The sequence below is a fragment of the Melanerpes formicivorus genome, unplaced genomic scaffold, assembly GCF_026170545.1.
Source record: "Melanerpes formicivorus ecotype bairdi unplaced genomic scaffold, bMelFor1.0.p_v2 SCAF_8, whole genome shotgun sequence".
NCBI lineage: Eukaryota > Metazoa > Chordata > Aves > Piciformes > Picidae > Melanerpes > Melanerpes formicivorus.
In genome coordinates this window covers 3,961,439-3,987,182 of record NW_027142360.1, presented here as the reverse complement: position 1 = coordinate 3,987,182, position 25,744 = coordinate 3,961,439, and the positions used below count along the sequence as shown (strand labels likewise).

The 25,744-nt window shown below is 48.8% G+C and overlaps 1 protein-coding gene and 1 pseudogene across 1 annotated transcript in view; one reads left to right on the top strand and one right to left on the bottom strand.

The window, feature by feature from the left end:
* Window positions 1-25,618, bottom strand: part of BPGM (bisphosphoglycerate mutase) — a 46,384-nt gene extending 20,766 nt beyond the window's left edge. The window contains exon 1 of the mRNA XM_068141870.1: window positions 25,603-25,618. The gene's annotated coding sequence lies outside the window, so the exon portion shown is untranslated. The remainder of the gene's footprint in view (window positions 1-25,602) is intronic.
* On the top strand, window positions 11,449-23,990 carry LOC137442827 (aldo-keto reductase family 1 member B7-like; annotated as a pseudogene).
* Window positions 25,619-25,744: the final 126 nt, after the last annotated feature.

The window sequence follows — 25,744 nt, the reverse complement described above, 5'->3', positions numbered from 1 at the left end:
GTAGTTTTTCATCACACACCTACCCATATTTGCCAATATATCACACCACCACATCTTAAACCAAGCCTATTGTTACCTCAAATTTTTGGGTGCACCTGACCCAGCCACAAGACTCACCTTGCATAGCATTTAGTCACCCCATTACAATTTATAGCTCCTCAGCTAAGGGCCTTTTTCACCTTTTTGTTTTACTAGCACCAGAAACAATGCTGCTTTCATATGCAACTACAGCTAGGCTTTCATCCTCTTTGGGTATGGAGGCAACACATAATTTAATGAATCTGAATGGATTCTCTTTATGTCAAAACAAGAGAGTTGGGGTTGTTGAGTCTGGAGAAGAGAAGGCTCCGAGGAGACCTTATTGTGGCCTTCCAGTATCTGAAGAGGGCTACAAGAAAGCTGGGGAGGGACTTTTTAGGATGTCAGGGAGTGGTAGGACTGAGGGGAATGGAACAAAACTAGAAATGGGTAGATTCAGACTGGATGTTAGGTAGAAGTTCTTCCCCATGAGGGTAGTGAGACACTGGCACAGGTGCTCAGGGAGGTGGTGGAAGCCTCATCCCTGGAGGTTTATAATGCCAGGCTGGGTGTGGCTGTGAGCAGCCTGCTGTAGTGTGAGGTGTCCCTGCCCATGGCAGGGGGGTTGGAACTGGACGATCCTCGAGGTCCCTTCCAACCCTGACAATTCTATGATTCTATGTAAAGGACAAATGAAGTTGTCTTTTTGTTTGGTTTGGGTTGGTTTTGTTTGGATTTTTTTTTTGCTCTAATGCCATGGCTTGGGGAAAAAAAATACATTTAAAAAAATTAGGTAAACACTTCCCCTGAGCCTGCATTTGTCACCAGAATCATAGGTTTAGTCTTTCAGAAAACATAGAAGGTTTTTTTTGTGAGTCATTAATTACTGAATACATGACTGTGAAAGAGGAAGAAAACACATGAAAGCCTTCATTATATGCAAAACAGATGGAGGGAAGCTGCTATGTGAGGCATTGTATTCCAAACCCAAAGTGGGAACTGAATTTCTCCTGTAATCCCTCCGGCTAGGTGCTGGTAATGTTATTCTGAAGCAAAACATGTGACTTGTCTCTGTTAATCTGAAATCTTATATCAGAAAAAAATAATTCATTTTGGCACATCCCAAGCTGAAAACATACACTCTGGGAAAACCTTACACTCTGTATGCCCTCAAAAGCATTCCATGGACACTTTCAATTCAAGATAGGAGTCAGAAAGTGTGGAACACAATGTTCTGTAGGAGCCCTCATGGATACTGCTCTAAGCCCCACATACAGCTCTACAGGAAATTGTACAGGGTGCCAAAGGCTGGGAAGACAAAATTCTTCCTCACAACCACAAGTTTTGACAGAATACAGAAACATTCAGGGTGGAAAAGACCCTCAGGATCACCAAGTCCAAGCCCGAACCCTGCTCTACACAGTCCACCCCTAAACCATATTCCCCATCACCACATCCAAGCAACCTTTAAACACATCCAGGTTTGGTGACTCCACCACCTCCCTGGGCAGCACATTCCAATGCCTGAAACTGGAATTTCCCATTTCTAGAAAAAGAAACAAGAACCTGAAGATCTATGAAGTTCACTTCTAAATGTTATGACTTCGGAGTGGCTTACATAGCAGGTTTGGGGTTGGAACATTTCACCATTTTCTAGTCAATACTGTACAAATGAACTTAGAATCATAGAATCAGGGTTGGAAGGGGCCACAAGGATCATCTAGTTCCAACCCCCCTGCCATGGGCAGGGACACCCCACACTACATCAGGCTGCCCAGAGCCTCATCCAGCCTGGGCTTAAACACCTCCAGGGATGGGGCCTCAACCACCTCCCTGGACAACCCATTCCAGGGCTTCACCACTCTCATGGGGAAGAACTTCCTCCTCACATCCAGCCTGAATCTCCCCACCTCCAGCTTCATTCCATTCCCCCTAGTCCTATCACTACCTGAGATCCTGAGCAGCCTCCCCAGCCTTCTTGTAGCCCCCTTCAGATACTGGAAGGCCACAATGAGGTCACCTGGGAGCCTTCTCTTCTCCAGACTGAACAACCCCAACTCCTTCAGTCTGTCCTCATAGCAGCGCAGCTCCAGCCCTCTGCTCATCCTTGAGACCCTTTTCTGGACACGCTCCAGCACGTCCAGATCCCTCTTGTAATAAGGGCTCCAGAGCCCCTTACTGGAGCAATATCAAAAGCAAAGAAAATCCTGTAATGAATCTGCTTGTTTCTTTTTTTTCCCCTCCATGATAAACAAAGTGCTGTAGACATCAGGCATCAACAACAAACTGTCTGGCAAAAGATAATTTCAAAGGGCCTCTGAAAAAAAAAGAAAGCAGCAAGGTGGTGTCTAGTCAAGGCAAGATAAGTTGGTTAGAAAACAGACTGGATAGTGTTGATACTGGAACATGGCAACAGCATGTAAGAATCTGAGCAAAAATAACCAAAAGGGTAAAATGGGAACCCCCAACCTCACTGCTGAGATCAGGGAGAGCAACAAACATGCACAAGACATCACAGAATTAACCAGGTTGGAAAAGACCTTTGTGATCATCAAGTCTAACCTATCGCCCAATACCATCTGATCAACTAAACCATGGCACCAAGTGCCTCATCCAGTTGTTTTTTAAACACTTCCAGGGACAGTTACTCTATCACCTCCCTGGGCAGCACATTCCAATGGCCAATCTCTCTTTCTATGAAGAAGAACTTCTTCCTAACATTCAGCCTAAACCTCCCCTGGTGCAGCTTGAGACTGTGCCCTCTTCTTCTGTCACTGAAGAGGACACAGTCTCAAGATGCACCAGGGGAAGTTTAGGCTGGAGGTGAGGAGAAAGTTCTTCACTGAGAGAGTTGTTAGCCGTTGGAATGTGCTGCCCAGGGAGGTGGTGGAGTCACCGTCCCTGGAGGTGTTCAAAAGGGGATTGGACGTGGCACTTGGTGCCATGGTTTAGTCATGAGGTCTGTGGTGACAGGTTGGACTTGATGATCTTTGAGGTCTCTTCTAACCTTGGTGATTCTGTGATTCTGTGCTTGCCTGGGAGAAGAGACCAACCCCCACCTGGCTACAACCTCCCTTCAGGCAGTTGTAGACAGCAATAAGGTCTCCCATGAGCCTCCTCATGTTCAAGTTTGCTTGCACTAATGTCTTTCTATGAAAAATGAATGGCTCACCTCAAAACCCTGCTCACAGGTTATTTTACTTCCATGTTGCAATGAGCCCTGTGTAAACTAAGAGCTCATTGATGTGTTTGTGTAGGTCCATCTCTGCATTTGTTATGTTTGCTTTCTCTCAAACCTTCTATGCAAACCACAAAGATGTCTCCTGTGCTTCTTAACCTTTCTTTTCCTGGTCTGTAGCTCTCATGAAGCATGCCAGTTTACCAAACAAGCCTGGCTGATAGACGGAAGAGAAGAGGAAGAGAAGAGGAAGAGAAGAGGAAGAGAAGAGGAAGAGAAGAGGAAGAGAAGAGGAAGAGAAGAGGAAGAGAAGAGAAGAGGAAGAGAAGAGAAGAGAGAGAGAAGAGAAGAGAAGAGAAGAGAAGAGAAGAGAAGAGAAGAGAAGAGAAGAGAAGAGAAGAGAAGAGAAGAGAAGAGAAGAGAAGAGAAGAGAAGAGAAGAGAGAGAGAGAAGAGAAGAGAAGAGAAGAGAAGAGAAGAGAAGAGAAGAGAAGAGAAGAGAAGAGAAGAGAAGAGAAGAGAAGAGAAGAGAAGAGAAGAGAAGAGAAGAGAAGGAGAAGAGAAGAGAAGAGAAGAGAAGAGAAGAGAAGAGAAGAGAAGAGAAGAGAAGAGAAGAGAAGAGAAGAGAAGAGAAGAGAAGAGAAGAGAAGAGAAAACAGGCTGGAAGAGACCTTCAAGATCATTGCATCTATCACCCAACACCACCTAATCAACTAAACCATGCAACCAAGCACCCCATCCTGTCTCCTCCTAAACACTACCAATGATGGTGACTCCACCACCTCCCCAGACAGCCCATTCCAATGGGCAATCACTCTCTCTGTGTAGCATTTCCTCCTAGCATCCAGTCTGAACCTCCCCTGGCACAGCTTGAGACTGTGTCCTCTTGTTCTGGTGCTGGGTGCCTGGGAGAAGACACCAACCCCCACCTGTAGTTGTAGAGAGCAAGAAGGTCACCCCTGAGCCTCCTCCTCTCCAGGCTAAGCAGCCCCAGCTCCCTCAGCCTCTCCTCATAGGGCTTGTGCTCCTAACCCCTCACCAACTTTGTTGCCCTTCTCTGATGTTTAGTTTGGGTTTGAGTGGAGAACAAAAATGAGTTTCCTGTACCAAAAAAAAAAATCTGTTCTGTGTCATGATTAGGTAATATAAACAGGAGGACTGAGTCACAACCTTCTGCTGCTTTACAGTAACTTCTCAGAATTCAGTGGGGTTGCTCCTGACTTTAAAAAAGCAATGAAATCAGACCCCTCTTCTTTTTTTTTCTCTCCCTCTAGGAAAATTTAGGAGTTAAGTTTCTGAACTCATATCTGTGCATCACAAGTTAATTCATGCGTCTCCCCTTTGCTTCTCCACCCTTTCTTTAATGAAAATGAAGCTTGAGTGGAAAGGCAGACGGGGCTAATAAATCATGCATGTGTGGGGAGTTGGGATATCCAACTTCCCAGAATGTTCCAGTCCTAATTTTCATCTCACACCTGCTTTACCTCCACAAAAAATCACTCATTTGAATAATTTTGCGCCTGACTTCTGCTGGGTTTTGATTCCATTCTTTCTCTGTTTTGCCATCTGGGTGTCCGCTGAAAGCCTGGAAAAATATTTTGCCTCTAATTCAGCACACCCTTTTCAGAATGATGGTTTAAAATAAAAAGCACACTCTGCTCCTCAGAGACACAAAGCACTGCTCAGCATTTAGCATTCTGACAGGTCAGGTACTTGTTTAAACATTCAGTACTGCTGTTGTTATTCTTCCCTGTGGAAGACTGCATCTGTAATACACCAGATAAGTAACTCACAGGCTCACAGGATGTTAGGGGTTGGAAGGGACCTCTGGAGAGCTTCAAGTCCAACCCCCTGCCAGAGCAGGACCATAGAATCCAACACAGGTCACACAGGAACACATCCAGACAGGGCTGGAAAGGCTCCAGAGAAGGAGACTCCACAACCTATGTGGGGAGCCTGTGACAGTGCTCTGTGACCCTCACAGCAAAGAGGTTCTTCCTCATGTTGAATGCTGTAGTTTCCATCCATTGCCCCTTGTACTATCCCAGGGCACAAGTGAGCAGAGGCTGTCCCTGTCCTTTTCTTCCTGACCCCCCAGCCCTCAAATATTGATAGACATTGACTAGATCCCCTCTCAGTCTCCTCTCCAGACTAAACAGTCCCAGGGCTCTCAGTCTCTCCTCATACAGGCAGTGTTCCAAGCCCTTCAGCATCCTTGTAGCCCTCCCTTGGACTCTCCAAGCAGATCCCTGTCCCTCTTGAACTGGGGAGCCAAGAACTGGATGCAATATCCTGTGTCCAGCTCAGTTTAGGAAAGATGCTGAGTTGCTGGAAGGTGTCCAGAGAAGGGCAAACAAAACTGGGGAGGGGTCTGGAGCACAGCCCTGTGAGGAGAGGCTGAGGGAGCTGGGGTTGCTTAGCCTGGAGAAGAGGAGGCTCAGAGGAGACCATACAGCTCTCTACAACTACCTGAAGTGAGGTTGTAGCCAGGTGGGGGTTGGTCTCTTCTCCCAGGCACCCAGCAGCAGAACAAGAGGACACAGTCTCAAGCTGCACCAGGGGAGGTTTAGGCTGGGTGTTAGGAAGAAGTTTCTTCCCAGAAAGAGAGATTGGCCATTGGGATGTGCTGCTCAGGGAGGTGGTGGAGTCACCATCCCTGGAGGTGTTTTGGAAGAGACTGGATGAGGCACTTGGTGCCATGGTTTAGTTGATTAGATGGTGTTGAATGATAGGTCGGACTTGATGATCTTGAAGGTCTTTTCCAACCTGGTTAATTCTGTTCTATCTATTCTGTTCTATTCTATTCCAGGTGAGGTCTCACTAGTTGTTACTATCTCATATTATGGAAACTAGGGAAACCAAATCACATCCAGGTGGGGCCTCAGTAGGGGCAGAATAGAGCAGGGGGAATACCTCCTTTGATGATCAATTCAATGGATCTGTGAGGGAAAAAAATAAAAACAAATCAGGAAGTATGTTCCTGCCTTTCTTAAGAAGGCAGTTGCAGAAATAGCATATATCTGGTAACCAGCTTCTTTTGGGGGTTTGGAGTTATTCTTTTTTGTGGGGAGGTTATAATACCTCTCAAAAGATACTGTAAAACTAGGCTTGTGCTGTCTGACCAAGATGTCTTGCCCTTTGAAACATCCAGGGACTCTCAAACTAGGTTACAGCTAGTTCATGAGGGCATCTGGGGGCACAAACAGGTCATGTGGATCTTTCTGGCTTCTGCAGCAACACACTCCTGGCCACCATCTTTTCCTAGCCCCTTGGGCTGGATACATGGTTACAGGACAAGTGAGAGTGCCCAGACAACAGCTGAAGCATCCCGCCAGAATCATGTGCAGCTCATGGCCTCCTCCCCACATGCACTCAATTACTTCTGGAAATGACAGATGCTGAGAGTGTGGAAGCCCATCTGATCAATCCTGCAGCAAACCTGGACAATAAGCCAAACTCTTGTGGGAAGGGAATTACTGGACCTTCCTCATCCCCACTAAATGGTGCAGGACCCTTCAGGATGTCAAGCAGTGATAGGACTGGAGGGAATGGAACAAAACTAGAAATGGGTAGATTCAGATTGGATGTTAGGAAGAAGTTGTTCCCCATGAGGGTGGTGAGAGACTGGCACAGGTTGCCCAGGGAGGTGGTGGAAGCTTCATCCCTGGAGGTTTTTGCAGCCAGGCTGGATGTGGCTGTGAGCAACCTGCTGCAGTGTGAGGTGTCCCTGGGCATGGCAGGGGGGTTGGAACTGGATGATCCTTGACATCCCTTCCAACCCTGACAATTCTATGAATCATTATTCCTATTACCTGCCAAGTGACAGGAAAAAGACCACATGAGGTTTTGCTCTCATAGTCACAAAGCCTGAGTAGCTCAGCTAAAACCATCTGTGTGAGCTCAGGTTATAAAGCAATTTCTGTTAAGCTCTAATTGCAAGGATTCCACTGTGATATTTTCAATGGTATTGCTAACCAAGATGAACTCCCTGGTTCTACTGCGTGCTTCTTTTTGCTTTGTTTTTCAAACACGAGGCGAAAGATTTTCAACACTGTTGTGTCTCACAGATGGGAAACATATCCTTTGCTCCACTCTTCAGGCATTGGAAGTATCCCTTTGCTTGTCAAAACTAGACATGGCTGATTGCTGACACTTGAAATAGAGCATGAAACTAGTTTTCCACTGTGACAAGAGCCTCCATTTGGCAAGAAATAAAAGCCTCAGCAGATTGTTCTTCAAAGTGATGTACTTTGGAAAACCTACAGTCTGCATTTATAAGAGGGGGAAATCTTGTTCCTGTGATAGCCATGCTTACCAACAGAACTGGACATGAACAAAGGTCTTGGATAAGTACATTTTCCTGTCTATCTAACTTAACTTTACAAATCCCATTCTTCCACAGAAATAAAACCCTTTGTGGGGGGTTCTGATTCCACCCCACCCCCTCCCCCCACTCTGCCAACATAAAATTGCCAGACTAGGTCAGATAGATGGGAGAAATTTGATGAAGTTCAACAAGACCAAGTGTAGAGTCTTGCACCTGGGAAGGAACAACTCCATGCACCAGGATAGGCTGGGGATGGAGCTACTGGAGAGCAGTGAAGGTGAAAGGGACGTGGGGGTCCTGGTGGATGGAAGGATGACCATAAGCCAGCAATGTGCTCTTGTGGCCAAGAATGCCAATGCCATTCTGGGGTGGATTAGAAGTGGTGTGATCAGTAGGTCAAGAGAGGTTCTCCTCCCCCTCTACTCTGCACTGGTGAGGCTGCATCTGGAATATTGTGTTCAGTTCTGGGCCTCTCAGTTGAAGAAAGACAGGGAGCTGCTTGAAAGAGTCCATCGCAGAGCCACAAAGATGATGGAGTGGAACATCTTCTGTACGAGGAGAGACTGAGGGAGCTGAGGTCTCTTTAGCTTAGAGAAGAGGAGACTGAGAGGTGACCTCATCAATGTTGATAAAGCTGTGCAGGGTGAGTGCCCAGAGGCTGGAGCCAGGCTCTGCTGGGTGATGCCTAATGACAGCACAAGGGGAAATGGTGGAAGCTGAGGCATAGGAGGTTTCACATAAATATAATGACATTTTTTTTCCCTGTGAGGATGACAGAGCACTGGAACAGGCTGCCCAGGGGGGTTGTGCAGTCTCCCTCTATGGAGATATTCAAATCTCACCTGGATGCATTTCTGTGTAATCTGGTGTAGGTGCTCCTGCTCTGGCAGGGAGGTTGGACTGGATAGTCTTACAAGGTCCCTTCTAGCCCCTGAAATTCTGTGATTCTTTTCCCTTTTACATCCAATGGTAATGTATTTACATTCTACTACTTTTCTACTCAATCTGTGGAAAATTTCCCTAGGCACAGCCTAAAACTACCATCAGAAGGGTTTCATTTTGCAAGTGCAAAAACCAAAAAGACACAGACCACACTGATGTGCTTCTCCTTCCACAGCAACCAGTCCTGACCTGTGCAAGGAAGTTGCAGTTTAATTAAACCAGTTCAAAACCTGATGCTGTTAAATTAATGCAAAGTCTGTGGGAGGACAGGTGTTCTTTTGCTAAAGAGTTCTCTTTTAACTGAAGTGGTAAGGAACAGATTTAAGCTAAATCAATACACAGCCTCCTGCAGCTGAAACATGGCCAGAAGAGGCATTTGCATGAACATAATGAAACAGAGCAAGATTTTCATGCAGACAAGACTCAAGAAGAAAAATATAGCCATATTATACTTTGGGAATACTGCAAACATGCCTTGTTTTGCCCTTTGTCTGTTGTCAACACCTCCTCCACCACCTCCAGGGGTCTACTCCTCACTGCCTGACAGTTTCATTAAGCAGCTCTTCCTGTCCTATTGACCCCCAGGTACCCACTTTTTGGCAAGTTACACTTTATCACCAAACCACCCCATTTGATGTAGCTCTCAAAACTATCTTCCTGCAGTTCTGCTAACTTAAAAGGTTCCTCTTCAGGGTAGTTTCAAGCTGATGTGTGACAGAGTTTCCCCTATTTTCTCTATTTGTAACAGTTATAGCTACTGCAGCTTCAGAGCCACACTGCCTGAGGTTTCCTCAGAAACCAAAATTATGGCTTCAGGTGCTTCTTGTGTGGCCAATGCTATGCAAATGTTAGAATGTGACTACTGGAACAGGTTTCCCAGGGAGGTGGTGGAAACCTCATCCCTGGAGGTTTCTAAGGCCAGGCTGGATATGGCTGTGAGCAACCTGCTGTAGTGTGAGGTGTCCCTGCCCATGGCAGGGGGGTTGGAAGTGGATGATCTTTTGATCCCTTCCAAGCCTGATAGTTCTGTGATTCTGTGATTCTAACATGTTTTAAGTAAGTGCCCAGTTAATAGGAGAGAGAAAAGAGGCTTGATTACCCCACCACATAGAGCATTATTTAATAGTGCAAGATTTCATAGAATCAATAAGGTTGGAAAAGACCTCAAAGATCATCAAGCCCAACCTGTCCCAAACACCTCATGACTACTAACCATGGCTCCAAGTGCCATGTCCAGTCCCCTCTTGAACACCTCTAGGGATGGTGACTCCACCACCTCCCTGGGCAGCACATCCCAATGGCTAATAACTCTCCCTGCGAAGAACTTCCTCCTCACCTCGAGCCTAAACTTCCCCTGGCACAGCTTGAGACTGTGTCCTCTTGTTCTGGTGCTGGTTGCCTGGGAGAAGAGACCAACTTCCTTCTGTCTACAACCACCTTTCAGGTAGTTTTCAAGGTTTTGGCACATTGCTGAGAGAAAATGGTCAGCTGAGGCATGAAAAGCAGTCCCAGACATTTCAGTGCACAGGGCAGCAAGGAAAAGGAAAGCTTTTTCTACCCCCTTAATTTAAGGATCAGACAATTCAGAAAGTCAGTATGTTAGTGATAACTGCTAACTGCCTCTTCAAAACTCACCTTGTATTATTTGAGTCCACACCAGGAAATTTTAATGCCTATTTATTTGTTGCACACAGAAACCACCTTTGTCCTTTTTAGGAAGAGAGATTTCCACTTTCTCATGAGTGCAAACTCTAGGGAATGCAAGATGCAATTCACTCTGCAGAGAGGTTATTGGAGGAATTCTCCAGCAGCTGTCACACAGAAGTTTCACTCTGCCCTCCTGTGTGCAAACATCAAAACACAGCCTCCTGTTCATTACCTGGGTTTTATCTTTGTGCAGCAGGATGCATTAGTTTATGACATGAATTGTAAAGGACGCCCACGGTCACCATATAACTGGAGGACAACTTCTGCCTTCTGCACTCACACACCTTTCCCTGCATTATGAAACTCTCCTCTGTGTATGCACTGGCCACTAAAGAACAAACCATAGAGATAGGCCTGCTGCCAGTACTAGCAAAACAAGGAGGGAAAACAATGAAAAAGCAGCCAAGCCTGGAATCTTTCCAGAGGGATGTCCCTGCTAAGACCTGGGGGGAAAATGTGGACTTAATTTTACTTCTCACTTTTGCCACGCATGGCCTGTGTGAACTTCTCTGTGCCTCATTTCCCAGCCTGTAAAGCATGCACACCATCACCTGAAGCGGGGGGGGGGGGGGGGGGGGCAGGGGGGCAAAGAACTGCTTCTTCCTCTGTAAAATCACACCAAGGCTTCTCTGGCCATCTCACTTCATCAGCACACAGCATTCCAGGATTCCAGGGTCACTATCGCTCTGCTCCACCCAAAGGGGCTCAGCCCTTCCTCAGACCAGCAGGGAGGGAACAGCTCCATGCACTAAGAGTGAGAGACTTTTGTCCTACCAGGCAGCTTCTGCTTATCGACTGCTTTTGGGACACACCTCTGGCTTTACCCAGGACAAATCATGGCCAAAGTGCCACTGAATGAAACAGGCTCTCCATTCAGTAACCAATGAACTGCAGCCGGGTGTTGCAACACCCCAGTGTTGTGCCACAGGCAAGATACCCACTGGGCTGGGGCACCACAGGAGCTGAACTCTGCATGAACACAACCTATACCAGGACACAGCTGCCCTCCACCCTTATCATTTGATAAGGAACTTCACCAGGAGGGAAGGTCTGCATGGCACACCACTGTATGCCCCAGGGGTGTGATTTCCTCCCCAGTTTTTGATTGATTTCAACTTTGTATGAGTTGGGGAAAAGCCACAGCCTTGTTTGCCAGATATGGGAGGACCCAGGACACTGGCATCCCTTCATCATCTTCCCCTTCCCTGGCAAGTTACTGTTAACCCAGGTGGGCAAGAGGCAGCTGCAGTGAGGCTTCCCAGATGGCGTGCAGGATCATGGCAACCTACGTGCAGCTGAACACCAAAGCCAAGATGCCCCCTGTGGGGCTGGGCACCTGGAAGGTAAGAGCTTCAGGGAATAGAAAAGCACCAGTACTGCAGAGCATCCTGCCACAAAACCCTGTTCCCACTGATCAGCTTCAGAACCGTCCTGCTGTCTGGGACTGTGCCCTACCTGGTTGCTGGGCTAAACCTGCACTGGAGTGGGGCTAGGTATAAATGGCTGGAGGCTGTCTTCGGCAAACAGACTAGGGCAGAGGGGGACTGCTTTCAACAAGGTGAATTGAATCTGTTTCTTTTGCTAGGATACAGGTATTTAACTGTTCAGGTGTCTATACTGATTTCAGATTCTTAAGATTTATGCAATATTTCAGTCTGCACCAGGGCAAGTGAGAGCTGCATTGCTGGCTGCCATCAGTGCTGGGTACTGCCACTTTGACTGTGTTATGTGTACCAGAATGAGAGTGAAACTGGGGAAGTAATCCAGCAGAAAATCAAGGAAGGTGCTGTGAAATGAGAAGACCTCTTCATTGTCAGTAAGGTAAGGATCTGATGATTTTCCACCCCAGAGCAGAGGTGAGGGAATGCTCTGGAGACAAACTGTACACTGTGGGATAAAGCAATTCATAATAACATTCAAGTCACTCCTGACACAAGCTTGCTGCTGCACCCTATTCTGTATGGAGATTTAGGGAGGGTAAGCTGTGGCAGTACCCTGCTGAGGTCTAGCACTCTGATGAGGATACCCAGAAGAGCTGGGGGATGGATGACAGGCCATCTGCAGAGCAGCTGCTGCAAAAAGAGAAGCAGGGAAAGGTAGAGTTCACAAGGTAGAAACCTGTGATGCAGAGGTCTGTGACCACTCTGTGTGAAGGACTGAAACAGAGGCAGGAACAGCTTGGAAACAGTGACTTGCTGACTCATAAAGAACAACAGAGGACACAAGCCTGGCAGAGCCTGGTGCTTGTTCTAGCAGCCTGGCTTGCAATCTAGCCAAAGAGCTGCCTCTGCTGTATAAGGAAGACGAGAATCTGGCTACCCTGGGACAGTATAATCTGCTCAGCACATCCCAGGGAAGATGTGGTTGGTGGCTCCTCTTCCCCTTACTAAGGAAAGCAGGCTGTTTGTCTGGATAATGAAGTTGCTTCTTACCTTGGTGTAGAATGGTGCCAACCACTCTTTTGTGGCTTGTCTTATATTTTCTTGGCTTTGCCTGCTAAATTTTTTTGCAGGATGTGTACAAGTGGCCAAATCTGACAGAAGGGTTTTCTTGAGCTAAGCCATTCTGCTCTGCACAAATCTGACAGTGTGACCAGAGTTTTTACTATAGACCTGTCTGATCAGGTACTGCCACTGCACATACTGAGTTCAGTATCACAGCCCTGTCCCATCACAGAACAAGCCCCATCTGAAGAATGCTAAGATGGCTTCATTCCTGTGCAGGAGAGCACTCAAGAGCTCTAACCCAGGAGGTCACAGTGTGCTTTGGCTTTTTGTCTCTAGCTCTGGAGCACATTTCATGAAAAGCCTCTGGTGGAGAAATGCTGCCGGAAGACTCTTGCTGACCTGAACCTGGATTACCTGGATCTCTACCTCATGTACTGGTTTATTGGGTTCAAGGTACAGTAACAGCAGTGCCCTTGGCTTTCCCTTCTGGAAGAGCTCCTCAGAACTGCCAATAACAACTGCAGCAGTAGTGCTGCTCCAGTCCATTGTGTGTACCACACTGCTCCAGAGATCTCATTCAGCTCGACTCTGGCCACGTGAGAGACTCTTGATCTCTGCCCTTGAGGTCACTGCCTGTACAGTGTCCTCTGCCCCTGTGATAGATGCAGATCTAGCACTAAGATCAGGCCTCCCAGCTGCAAGCATAAGCTATGCCACTTTCCTCTACAAATCCCAAGCATGCTCACCTGAAAATCACCCTTATGGGCAGCAGGGCTGTACTCTGCTGCCTTACAGCATTGAAGAGGGGAAGATAATGCTCCTGGCTTCCATTTCTGTCTTTAACCACCAAGTGCTTAATACAGTCCAGATTGAGCTGACCTTGCCTGTGGGAGCTTTAGTTTTGTTCCACTGATCTTGGATATCAAAAGATATATTTCAATACCAAACTTTCACAGACTGGATGTTCTTCAGTTTGTGTGTGTACATATGGATATACATGTATATGTCTGCATCTATATGTATGCACACACAGACCTCCTTAGCCTTTCCTTTCTGCTACACATAGCTCAACATCTTTCTTCTATCTTATATTTTTGAGCTCAGCCTCATTTCATCTTCTCAGTATTGCTTTAGTCAGATATATGTGGACAAAGCTGCGAAGTGAAATGAAGAACAGCATAATATTGTGGTATCTAGAACATCCTAATCATCCTAAACACTTTGGCCATGCTGTCTAGTTAGAGGCTGTTCTGATTTCCCTAATAAAGCAACTTAAACAGTGAGCCAATCATAGAATTGTTAGGGTTGGGCAGGGACCTCAAGGATCATCTAGTTACAGCCTGGCCTTGAAGGCCTCCAGGGATGAGGCTTCTATCACCTCCCTGGGCAACCTGTGCCAGTGTCTCACCACCCTCATGGGGAAGAACTTCTTCCTAATATCCAATCTGAATCTACCCATTTCTAGTTTTGTGCCATTCCCCCCAGTCCTATCACTCCCTGACACCCACAAAAGTCCCTCCCCAGCTTTCTTGTAGCCCCCTTCAGATACTGGAAGGCCACTATAAGGTCTCCTCAGAGCCTTCTCTTCTCCAGACTGAACAGCCCCAACTCTCTCAGTCTGTTCTCACAGGAGGGGTGCTCCAGCCCTCTGTCAGCAGCACCTCCTTCAGGAGATGTACTCCAGTATAAACATGGAGATTCACAGGTCAGAGTTAGTCCTCTTTAAAAACAGCTAAAGAAACTGTTACTCCTAAATGTGCCTAATGGAATAACACATTGTATGAACTCATGTTAAGACTCCTGGACCTTGTTTTATGACTAAATTGCCTCCCTGTGTGTGTTTTGTGGACCATCAGCAGAACTACCTGCCTTTATTGGGAGAGCAGGTGGCAAAATAGCCATGACCCCTGTGTCAGCTAAGAATTAAAAATGGCTGAAAAAATTAAGTTATTATGAGAATTACCTGAGGTTTTTACATGCACTTTCAGCTTTAGCTCCTTACATTCCTGCTTGGTTCTTTAGCATCCCAACAGAAATTCTTGCAAGCATATTCTTTGTCACTGACAGGCAGGAGAGGAGCTGCTTCCTAAAGATGGCAAAGGCATGTTCACACCCAGCAACACAGATCTTCTACAGACATGGGAGGTAAGTTCAGTCGCAGCAGAGGGCACACGTACTGAGTCCTCAGCAGCAGACACGCTGGAGGGAAGGGAGGCCATCCAGAGGGACCTTGACAGGCTGGAGAGGTGGGCACAGGCCAACCTCATGAAGTTCAATAAGAGCAAGTGCAGGGTCCTGCATGTGGGTCGAGGCAATCCCAGGCACAAATACAGGCTGGGCAGTGACTGGCTGGAGGGTAGCCCTGAGGAGAGAGACTTGGGGGTGCTGGTGGACAAAAAGCTCAACATGAGCTCTCAGTGTGCACTTGCAGCCCGCAAAGCCAATCAGATCCTGGGCTGCATCAGGAGAAGTGTGGCTAGCAGGTCGAGGGAGGTGATCCTCCCCCTCTGCTCAGCCCTGGTGAGACCCCACCTGGAGTACTGCCTCCAGTTCTGGAGCCCCTATTACAAGAGGGATGTGGAGGTGCTGGAACGTGTCCAGAGAAGGGCCAGGAGGATGATCAGAGGGCTGGAGCACCTCTCCTGTGAGGACAGACTGAAGGAGTTGGGGCTGTTCAGTCTGCAGAAGAGAAGGCTCCGAGGAGACCTAATTGTCGCCTTCCAGTATCTGAAGGGGGCCTACAGGAAGGCTGGGGAAGGACTTCTCAGGATATCAGGTAGTGATAGGACTAGGGGGAATGGAATGAAGCTGGAGGTGGGGAGATTCAGGCTAGATGTGAGGAGGAGGTTCTTCACCATGAGAGTGGTGAAACCCTGGAATGGGTTGTCCAGGGAGGTGGTCGAGGCCCCGTCCCTGGGGGTGTTTAAGAGCAGGCTGGCTGAGGCTCTGTCCAGCCTGATCTAGTGTGGGGTGTCCCTGCCCATGGCAGGGGGGTTGGAACTAGATGATCCTTGTGGTCCCTTCCAACCCTGAATGAAACTATGAAACTATGAAACTATCTGTCTCTCCTGTGCTTTCATGACACTCAGTAGTGACAGAATTGTTGTCTCATAAATGCAAAATCAGTGGGGGGGAACATAATGCAGTCCAAAGCAGCTTTTCATAATGTGCATGCCTAGCCATTACCTAGTTATTAGGCATTACCTAGTTATTAGACATGACCTAGTTATTAGACATGACCTAGTTATTAGGCATCACAGGATGTTAGGGGCTGAAAGGGATCTCCAAAGATCATCGAGTTCAAGCCCCCTGCCAGAGCAGGACCATAGAATCCAGCACAGGTCACACAGGAACACATCCAGATGAGTCTGGAATGTCTCCAGAGAAGGAGACTCCACAACCTCTCTGGGCAGCCTCTTCCAGTGCTCTGGGACCCTCACAGTGAAGAAGTTCTTCCTCATGTTCATATCCATTGCCCCTTGTCCTATCACAGGGTGCAACTGAGCAGAGCCTGTCCCCTCCCTCTTGACCCCCAGCCCTCAGATATTTATAGACATTGATCAGAACTCCTCTCAGTCTTCTGACTGGGGTCAGAGTGGCTGGAGAGCAGCCAGGCAGAGAGGGACCTGGGCGTACTGGTCGATGGTAGGCTGAACATGAGCCTGCAGTGTGCCCAGGCAGCCAGGAGGGCCAACGGCATCCTGGCCTGCATCAGGAACAGTGTGGCCAGCAGGAGCAGGGAGGTCATTCTGCCCCTGTACACTGCACTGGTTAGGCCACACCTTGAGTCCTGTGTCCAGTTCTGGGCCCCTCAGTTTAAGAAGGAGGTTGACTTGCTGGAACGAGTCCAGAGAAGAGCAACAAAGTTGGTGAGGGGTTTGGAACACAGCCCTGTGAGGAGAGGCTGAGGGAGCTGGGGTTGCTCAGCCTGGAGAAGAGGAGACTCAGGGGTGACCTTATCACTCTCTACAACTACCTGAAGGGAGGTTGTAGACAGGCAGAGGTTGGTCTCTTCTCCCAGGCAGCCAGTACCAGAACAAGAGGACACAGTCTCAGGCTGCGCCAGGGGAGGTTCAGGTTGGATGTTAGGAAGAAGTTCTATACAGAGAGAGTGATTGCCCATTGGAATGGGCTGCCTGGGGAGGTGGTGGAGTCACCATCATTGGAGGTGTTCAGGAGAAGACTTGATGGGGTGCTTGGTGCCATGGGTTAGCTGTTTGGGTGGGTTGGATGGGTTGATGGGTTGGACATGATGATCTTGAAGGTCTCTTCCAACCTGGTTTGGTTTATTCTATTCTAATAAAGTTTATTCTATTCTCCTCTGCAGACTAACCAGCCCCAGGTCTTTAGCCTCGCCTCACAAGGCACGTCTCCAGTCCCTTCATCATCCTTGTAGCCCTCCATTGGACTCTCTCCAGCAGATCCCTGTCCCTGTTGAACTGGGGAGCCCAAAACTGGATGCAATATCCCAGGTGGGGCCTCACTAGGGCAGAGCAGAGGGGGGGGAGAACCTCCCTCAATCACCAGTTATCCTCTTCCCTGAGAGCCTCACTTGACTGCCTGACCCACAGTGAGCACCATCAGTTTCAGTGGAGCTGCAAACCAGCATGTGCTTAGAAAACATTTGTTTCTTAACCACAACAACACTACAGCTGTCTTCACCACAGTTGCTGTGCCCCTCCTGAATTGGTCAAATAAACTGTGCAGGCAAAATGGCATTTGTAGGTAGAGATCTTGCCTAGAATGAGGGCCATAGCCCTCCAATGCTTCCACAAGAGTGGATTACTGTAGTTATTCTTTTCCTCATGCAGTGTAGTGTGAATTTCCACAAAGTCAAGGAATAATAATAATAATAGTAATAATAATAATAATCAACCAGGTTGGAAGAGACCTTCAAGATCATCGTGTCCAATCCATCAACCAATCCAACCCATCTAATCAACTAACCCATGGCACCAAGCACCCCATCAAGTCTCCTCCTGAACACCTCCAGTGATGGTGAGTGAGAGAGCACTAACACACCAGTACCTGCTTTTCCCTCAGAGAATTTTGCAATTCTAAATAGTTATTTTGTGCTGCTTGGGACATGAAGGAAGAACATCTTCAGACCCTGTCTTCTACCCTAGAAGCTGACTTTGCTCCACTTTCAGTTAGGCCATGGAAGAGCTGGTGGATGCTGGCCTGGTAAAAGCCATTGGTGTCTCCAACTTTAACCATGAGCAGATTGACAGAATCCTGAACAAGCCAGGACTGAAGTACAAGCCTGCAAATAACCAGGTGAGCTGCTAGGTGACTGCAGGTGAATAGCTGTCAGGGCTTACAGAGATCTCATTACAGGTGGATAAGGAGATGGAGAAAGGGAGGACAAAGTGGACACAACATGCACTCTAAATCTCTGTGGTTTTTTTCTGAGTACCCAAGGCACTCAAATATTTCATCTTTTGCCTCATCTTGCTGAACCACACTGTGAGAACGTTTGACTACAAATGTTTGACTGGAAATATTTTCTAGAATAATAGAGAACCCAGAGATGGCCTCTGTGAAACCCCTACAGCAAAAAAATTTCTAAGCACTTTGTATATAAATAGGTCTCTTCAATCCTAGGGATGCATATTACTATGCAGGCCTCTGGCAGATGAGGGGGAAAGGCAGGCTCTCATTGGATTAGGAGATATTCCATGGAACACAACAATATCACCACGGGTTTGATACTATTAACCTCTGTGCCTTTGTGCTGGCAGATTGAATGTCATCCATACCTCAGCCAGGAGAAGCTGGTCAAGTACTATCAGTCCAAAGGGATTGCTGTGACAGCGTAATGCCCACTGGGCTCCCCAGACCGGCCATGGTAAGATGGCTTTGGGCTTTGCACAGGAGCTGGCATGGATTGTTTGTAACATTGAGACCAAGTGCACCAACAATCATTCCTAGAATCACAGAATCAATAAGGTTGGAAAAGACCTCAGAGATCATCAAGTCCAACCTATCACCCAGGACCTCATGACAACTAACCCATGGCTCTGAGTGCCACATCCAATCCTATCTTGATCACCTCCAGGGATGGTGACTCCACCACCTCCCTGGGCAGCACATTCCAATGGCCAATTACTCTTTCTGGGAAGAACTTTCTCCTTACCTCCAGCCTAAATTGTCCCTGGCACAGCTTGAGACTGTGTCCTCTTGTTCTGGTGATGGTTTCCTGGGAGAAGAGACCAACCCCCACCTGGCTACAACCTCCCTTCAGGGAGTTGTAGACAGCAATAAGGTCTCCCCTGAGCCTTCTCTTCTCCAGGCTAAGCAACTCCAGCTCCCTCAGCCTCTCCTCACAGGGCTGTGCTCCAGACCCCTCCCCAGCTTTGTTGCCCTTCTCTGGACACCTTCCAGCACCTCAACATCTTTCTTAAATTGAGGGGCCAAGAACTGGACACAGGACTCAAGGTGTGGCCTAACCAGTGCAGTGTACAGGGGCAGAATGACCTCCCTGCTCCTGCTGCCACACTGTTCCTGATGCAGATCAGGATGCCATTGGCCCTCTTAGCTGCCTGGGCACACTGCTTGCTCACATTCAGCTGCTGTCAACCAGTACCCCCAGGTCCCTTTCTGCCTGGTTGTTCTCCAGCCACTCTGTCCCCAGCCTGTAGTGCTGCATCAACAGAATCATAGAATCAATAAGGTTGGAAAAGACCTTAAAGATCATCAAGTCCAACCTGTCACCCAACACCTTATGACTACTAAACCCTGGCCTAAATAAGTGCCACATCCAGTCCTCTCTTGAACACCTCCAGGGACAGTGACTCCACCACCTCCCTGGGCAGCACATTCCAGTGACAACCACTACGTGAAGAACTTTCTCCTCACCTTAAGCCTAAACTTCCCCTGGCGCAGCTTGAGACTGTGTCCTCTTGTTCTGGTGCTGGTTGCCTGGGAGAAGAGACCAACCCCCTCCTGGCTACAACGACCCTTCAGGTAGTTGTAGACACATCTACATCTAGATCTAGATACAGATCTCTCTTGCTAGGCTGGGTCTTTCCATGTAGGTTTCTTGGCACTGATTTCTTTTCTCTGTGCAGGGCTAAGCCAGAGGACCCTTCCCTTTTGGACGACCCCAGGATCAAAGAGATTGCAGCTAGGCACAACAAAACCCCAGCACAGGTTTGTAGGTGCAGCACAGTGGGTGCTTCTTCATGTAACACAGCCCTTGAGGAAAACTGAGCAGAAGAGTGCCTAAAGCTTCCACCCATTCCCCATGAACTGTGGGACTCCTTTGATTTTCCTGTAACAACGCAGAGGAGTGGCCTCAGCCACACAGGGAAATGAAGCTGGTGAAAGGTCTGGAGAACAGCTCTTATGAGAGCAGCTGCTTATGGGGAGCAGCTGAGGAAACTGGGTTTCATCTGGAGAAAAGGAGCCTGAGGGGAGACTTTATTGCTATCTACAACTACCTGAAAGGAGGTTGTGGCAAGATGTCTTCTCCCTAGTAAGAAGTGACAGTGAGAAGAAATGGCCTCAAGTTGCACCAGGGGAGGTTTAGATTGGCTGTTAAAAGAAAGTTCTTCACTGAAAGAGTTCTCAAAGGCTGGAATAGGCTCCCCAGGGAGGTAGCTGAATCACCATCTCTGGAGGTGTTTAAAAGACACATTGATGTGGTGCTAAGAGACATGGTTTAGCACCAGACTTGGTAGAGTTGGATAAGGGCTGGACTCGATGATCTTAAAGGTCTTTTCCAACCAAAACAATTCTGTGATTCCATTAATTCTATTATGTGGCTTGCAAGACATGCTACTACTGTCCCTTTGGCACTCACTGAGAAGAAAAGATTCATGACCCATCTTCGGTCCTTCAGACTTGGGTCCTTCAGACCCCTCTCAAGTCCTCTTGCAGAGAATGAATGACCCCTTGCAAAGGCTTCCCCCTGTCCAAGTGGGAAGAAAAGGAACTGACTATCCCAAAACTGGATGGAAAAGAAGGCCTTGCATGTTGGCATTCATCACTTCTCTCTGCCCTTCAGGAAGTGCCACCTGGGCCACAGCAACTGGAATTTTTTTGATTGTAGCTCTACAGAAAGCATTTGGTCCTGCAGAAATACACACCTGGTGTCAAAACAGCTGCTGGAACAGGTTCTGCTTCCTCCAGAGCAGCAGCTGTCCCCTCTCTGACTCAGTTGTCTGTTCCTGCAGGTTCTGCTTCGCTTCCAGGTCCAGAGAAATGTGATTGTGATTCCCAAGTCGGTCACACCACAGCGCATTGTGGAGAACTTCCAGGTGAGTCCTCAGGAGTGACCTGGGTGCTGCCCTTCAGGCATGCTGTGCCTTCTCCCTGCAGAGCAGGCAGGGATCCTTTCTCACCCTTCCCAAGTGCTCCTCATGCAAGAGTGCTGGGAATTTTTTATCTTTATGCTTACCCACACTCTACTCCAGGTCAAGCCAGGCCTGCTTTTGAGCAGGACAATGAGCAGGTCTTACACAATATTTCCTGGTCTGTGGCTTGAGGATGAATCAGCAGGCACAGCTTGCCTGGAGCACACCCACAGAAACATACCAGAAAAGTCCTACAAAGAATAAGCAATGTTCACAGAATAGTTCTTGTGTCCATAGAAGAAGTTGTTCCTCTGTCTGTTCATTCAGCAGAGGAGCTGCTCTCTAATCTTCTTCACCCTGGTTTGACTTCTTTTTTCAAAGACGTGATTTCCAGCTGTTTCTCTTGTTAGGTGTTTGACTTTGAACTGACTAATGAGGAGGTGGCAGCTATTCTCAGCTTCAGCAGAAACTGGAGGATGTATGAAATGAGCATGCAAGTGACACTGCTTGTTTCCTTCCAACCCTCAGATTTTGGATATCCTTTGTGGCTGTAGTGACCATGAGATGGTGGAGGACAGTGTCAGATGAGGAAAAAGCAGGGCAATAAGTAGAATTTCAACCCTGGGCTTCAGGACAAGTGTAAAGTCCTACATCAGGGCAAGAATAACCTCCTTCACTAGTATAGATTAGAGGGTGACCTGCTGGAAAGCAGCTCCACAGAGAGGGATCCTGGACTCCTGGTGGACTGTAAGTTGACCATAAAAGAGCAATGTGCCCCTGTGGCCAAGAAGGCAAATGGTAGCCTGGGGTGCATTAAGAGTGTGGACAGCAGGCTGAGGGAGGTTCTCCTCCCCTTGTACTCTGTCCCAGTGAGGCCTCATCTGGAGTACTGTGCCAGATTCTGGGCTCCTCAGTTCAAGAGAGACAGGGAACCACTAGAGAGAGTCCAGTGGAGGGCTGCAGAGACGATCAAGGGAATAGAACAGCTCTCTTATGAGGAGAGGCTGTTTAGCTTGGAGAAGAGAAGGCTATGGGGGGATCTGGGGATCCGATCAAGGCTTACAAATACCTTAAGAGCTGGTGTCGAGATGATGGGGCCAGTCTCTTTTCACTGGTACCCAGTCATAGGACAAGGGGCAACAGATACAATGGGAAGAGAGGAAGGGCCACCTCTTCTTTCCTGTGAGGGTGACAGAGCCCTGGAGCAGGCTGCCCAGAGAGGTTGTAGAGTCTTCTCTGGAGACTTTCAAAACTTGCCTGGATGTGTTCCTGTGTGGCCTGCCCTAGGTCAACCTGCTTTGGCAGTGGGGGTGGACTAGATGATCTCCAGAGGTCCCTTCCAACCCACACCGTTCTGTGATTCTGTGACTTTTGTGTTGCATCTACTGAGCAGCATAAAATTCAGTTTACTTAGAAATTATGCCAACTCCAATTCCACCTGGTTTGTCCCCAGATCTTTTCAGAAGAGGGTGTCATATTTTCATTTTAAAAACCAAACAATCATGAAAACAAACTACATTCTAATTTGGAATTCACTTTCCAGGAATCTCTCTGTAACTTGAATTTAGAAACAGATGGGTTCTGGATGTTCATTTCACATTTGTCTGTGTCAAGAGAAATGAGAACACATTACCTCTACATACTCTTCCTGTAATTCCATGATGCTCTTCTATGCACCCAATGCACCTCTGTAGAACATTTAGGTCACCCATGACAAAATACCATTCCCTCTTTGATGTCTTTCAGGTGCAAACATCACAAGGAGTACCCTTTCCACGCACAATACTGAAGATGCTTGTGACATGCACTTCTGGTGTCTCATGTGCCTCTGCTCTGACTTAGTATCATAGTATCACTCAGGGTTGGAAGGGACCACAAGGATCATCTAGTTCCAACCCCCCTGCCATGGGCAGGGACACCCCACACTAGATCAGCCTGCCCAGAGCCTCATCCAGCCTGGGCTTAAACACCTCCAGGGACAGGGCCTCGACCACCTCCCTGGACAACCCATTCCAGGGCTTCCCCACTCTCATGGGGAAGAACTTCCTCCTCACCTCCAGCCTGAATCTCCCCACCTCCAGCTTCATTCCATTCCCCCTAGTCCTATCACTACCTGAGATCCTGAGCAGTCCCTCCCCAGCCTTCCTGTAGGCCCCCCTCAGATACTGGAAGGCCACAATGAGGTCACCTCGGAGCCTTCTCTTCTCCAGACTTAACAGTCCCAACTCCTTCAGTCTGTCCTCACAGGACAGGTGCTCCAGCCCTCTGATCATCCTTGTGGCCCTTCTCTGGACACCTTCCAGCACCTCCACATCCCTCTTGTAATAGGGGCTCCAGAACTGGAGGCAGGACTCCAGGTGGGGTCTCACCAGGGCTGAGTAGCGGGGGAGGATCACCTCCCTGGACCTGCTAGCCACACTTCTCCTGATGCAGCCCAGGATCTGATTGGCTTTGTGGGCTGCAAGTGCACACTGAGAGCTCCTGGTGAGCTTCTCCTCCCCCAGCACCCCCAAGTCTCTCTCCTCAGGGCTGCTTTCCATCCAGTCCCTGCCCAGCCTAGATTTGTGCCTGGGATTGCCTCGACCCAGCTGCAGGACCCTGCCCTTGGTCTTGTTGAACCTCATGAGGTTGGCTTGTGTCCACCTCTCCAGCCTGTCCAGGTCCCTCTGGATGGCCTCCCTTCCCTCCAGCGTGTCTGCTGCATCACACAGCTTGAGCTACTTTGAGATACTTCCCTGATTTTCTTCTTGCATTTGCCCTGCTGCTGCTGCAGTGAATGCTTGGGATGTTTATCCCACTAAATCTGTTTGAGTTCTTTTTTTCCTTTTTTTCTTTTTGTCTTTAAGAAGAATATTTTCTACAGAACAAAACGCAGGATGCAATAATTTTCTGCTTATGAGAAGAGAGGATTACTACTGAAGAGCCTAAGCAGAGGTGCCACGCAAAAAAATAAGCAGAGTTTGTACCACCATTCAGTGATTGCCTTCAGCTTTGCCTCAGCAGAAACGAGATGTTGACAGGCCACACACACACTAAAAAATTGTGTCTCATATTTTAAGTAAAATTAAAACTCAAACCTGGAATTGGCTGAAACTCTTCCTTCTAGTGTGGCAAAACTCCAGAAACCTACTCGGAGGCAGGTTACAGACACCTGCACTCCAGGGACAACAAAGCCTATTGGCAGGTTCCCCTGCAAGCACCAGAGGGCAGCCAGCCCTCAGAGGAAATCCAAGTTGCCCCCTCAGCACCAGCCACCAGCCCCAGACCTCTGGCCATAGCTCATAGCCATGCTGAGGGGCATTTCAGATGCCACACAACCTTGGTGTTAGCTTCCCAGTCAGGGGAGGCTCAGCTTTGAGGAGCTGAGCATGAGCCACCAGCACCTTAGGATCTTCTCCCTAACCTTTCCACTTTCAGTTCACAAGGATAAAATGCAGGACCATGTGTTCTCAGCTGCCCAAAAGTAGCAGTCCATAAAGCTTTCAGCAATCCCCAGGCAGAGGTAAGACATCTGTCTTGCAAACATAAATACAGCAAGTTACTGAACACATGAGAGCCAAACACATAGGAAAGTTCTACAACCATAGAACCATAGAATGGGTTGAGTTGTAAGGGACCTTAAAGATCATCTAGCTCCAACTCCCCCTGCCATGGGCAGAGACATCTTCTACTAGTCCAGGGTGCTCAAGGGCTCATCCAACCTGGCCTTAAACACCTCCAGGGAGCAGGCTCTAAGCCAGTGCGTGTGTGGGGATGGGATGGTACTGGCGCTGGATGGGCAGCACCTCTGGACTGTGGCATGCCTTACTCTCACAGGCCAGCCACAGCGAGGTTTCTCCAGCCATCTCATCCATCAGCACACAACTCTGCACGGCCCATGCCGCCATGGCTGCTGCGAGGCCACTGCTCAACCCAAAGGGGTTCACCCCTTCCTCTGCCCAGGGCTCACAGCCCACGGACGTGCAGCCAGCATGTAGGGAACAGCTCCATGCACCGAGAGTGAGGGAGCTGTGTCCTGCCAGGCGACTCCTGTCCATTGACTCCTCTCGGGACACACCTCTGGCTTTACCCAGGACAAATCACGGCCAAAGAGCCATGGAACGAAACAGGCTCTCCTCTCCGTCCGGTACCCAACGGCTGATCTGCAGCTGGGTGCTGCGGCACCCCAGCGCCGCGCCACAGGCGGGATACCCACGAACCACCGGCGGCACTGGGCTGGGGCACCGCAGGAGCTGAGCTCTGCGCGAACACAACCTGCACCACGGCACAGCTGCCCTCCGCCCTTGTCTTCTGGTGGGGCAGCTCACCAGGAGGAAAGCTCCGCAAGGCGCCCGCGGGCAGAGCGATCAGCTCCGCAGGTTTTAGCTGATTTCAGCTCTCAGCAGTGGAGTCTTAGCAGACCCCTTCGGAACCGGAGCAAGCCCGCCCTGAAGGGGCCGGTGTGGACCGCTAAGCCCCAGCACAGCCTGACTCTAAGGCGGACCCCTGCAGACAGCTCCTCTGGCCGCGGCCGCCTCTGCCTGGCGCCGGGCATGAGCAGCCGGGTTCGCCGTCCTGCGGCGTCGGCTCCGGTAGGAACCGAGACTGCCGAGGGGATACCAGTTGGCTTGAGGAGGTCAGGCAGAAGGGGGCGCTGCAGAGCCCCCCAGACACCGCCCCCTCCACGCTCAGGTGTTTCCCCCCGTACCTTACAGAGGAAGCGGCCGGGACTCCATTGGTTGCCCTGCTTTGCTGCTGATTGGGTCGCGCTGACACCAGGGCAGGACTTGAGCGGCGATTGGCTGCTGGGGAGGGGAGGGCCGAGAGCTACCAACGGCCGGCAGGGGTTG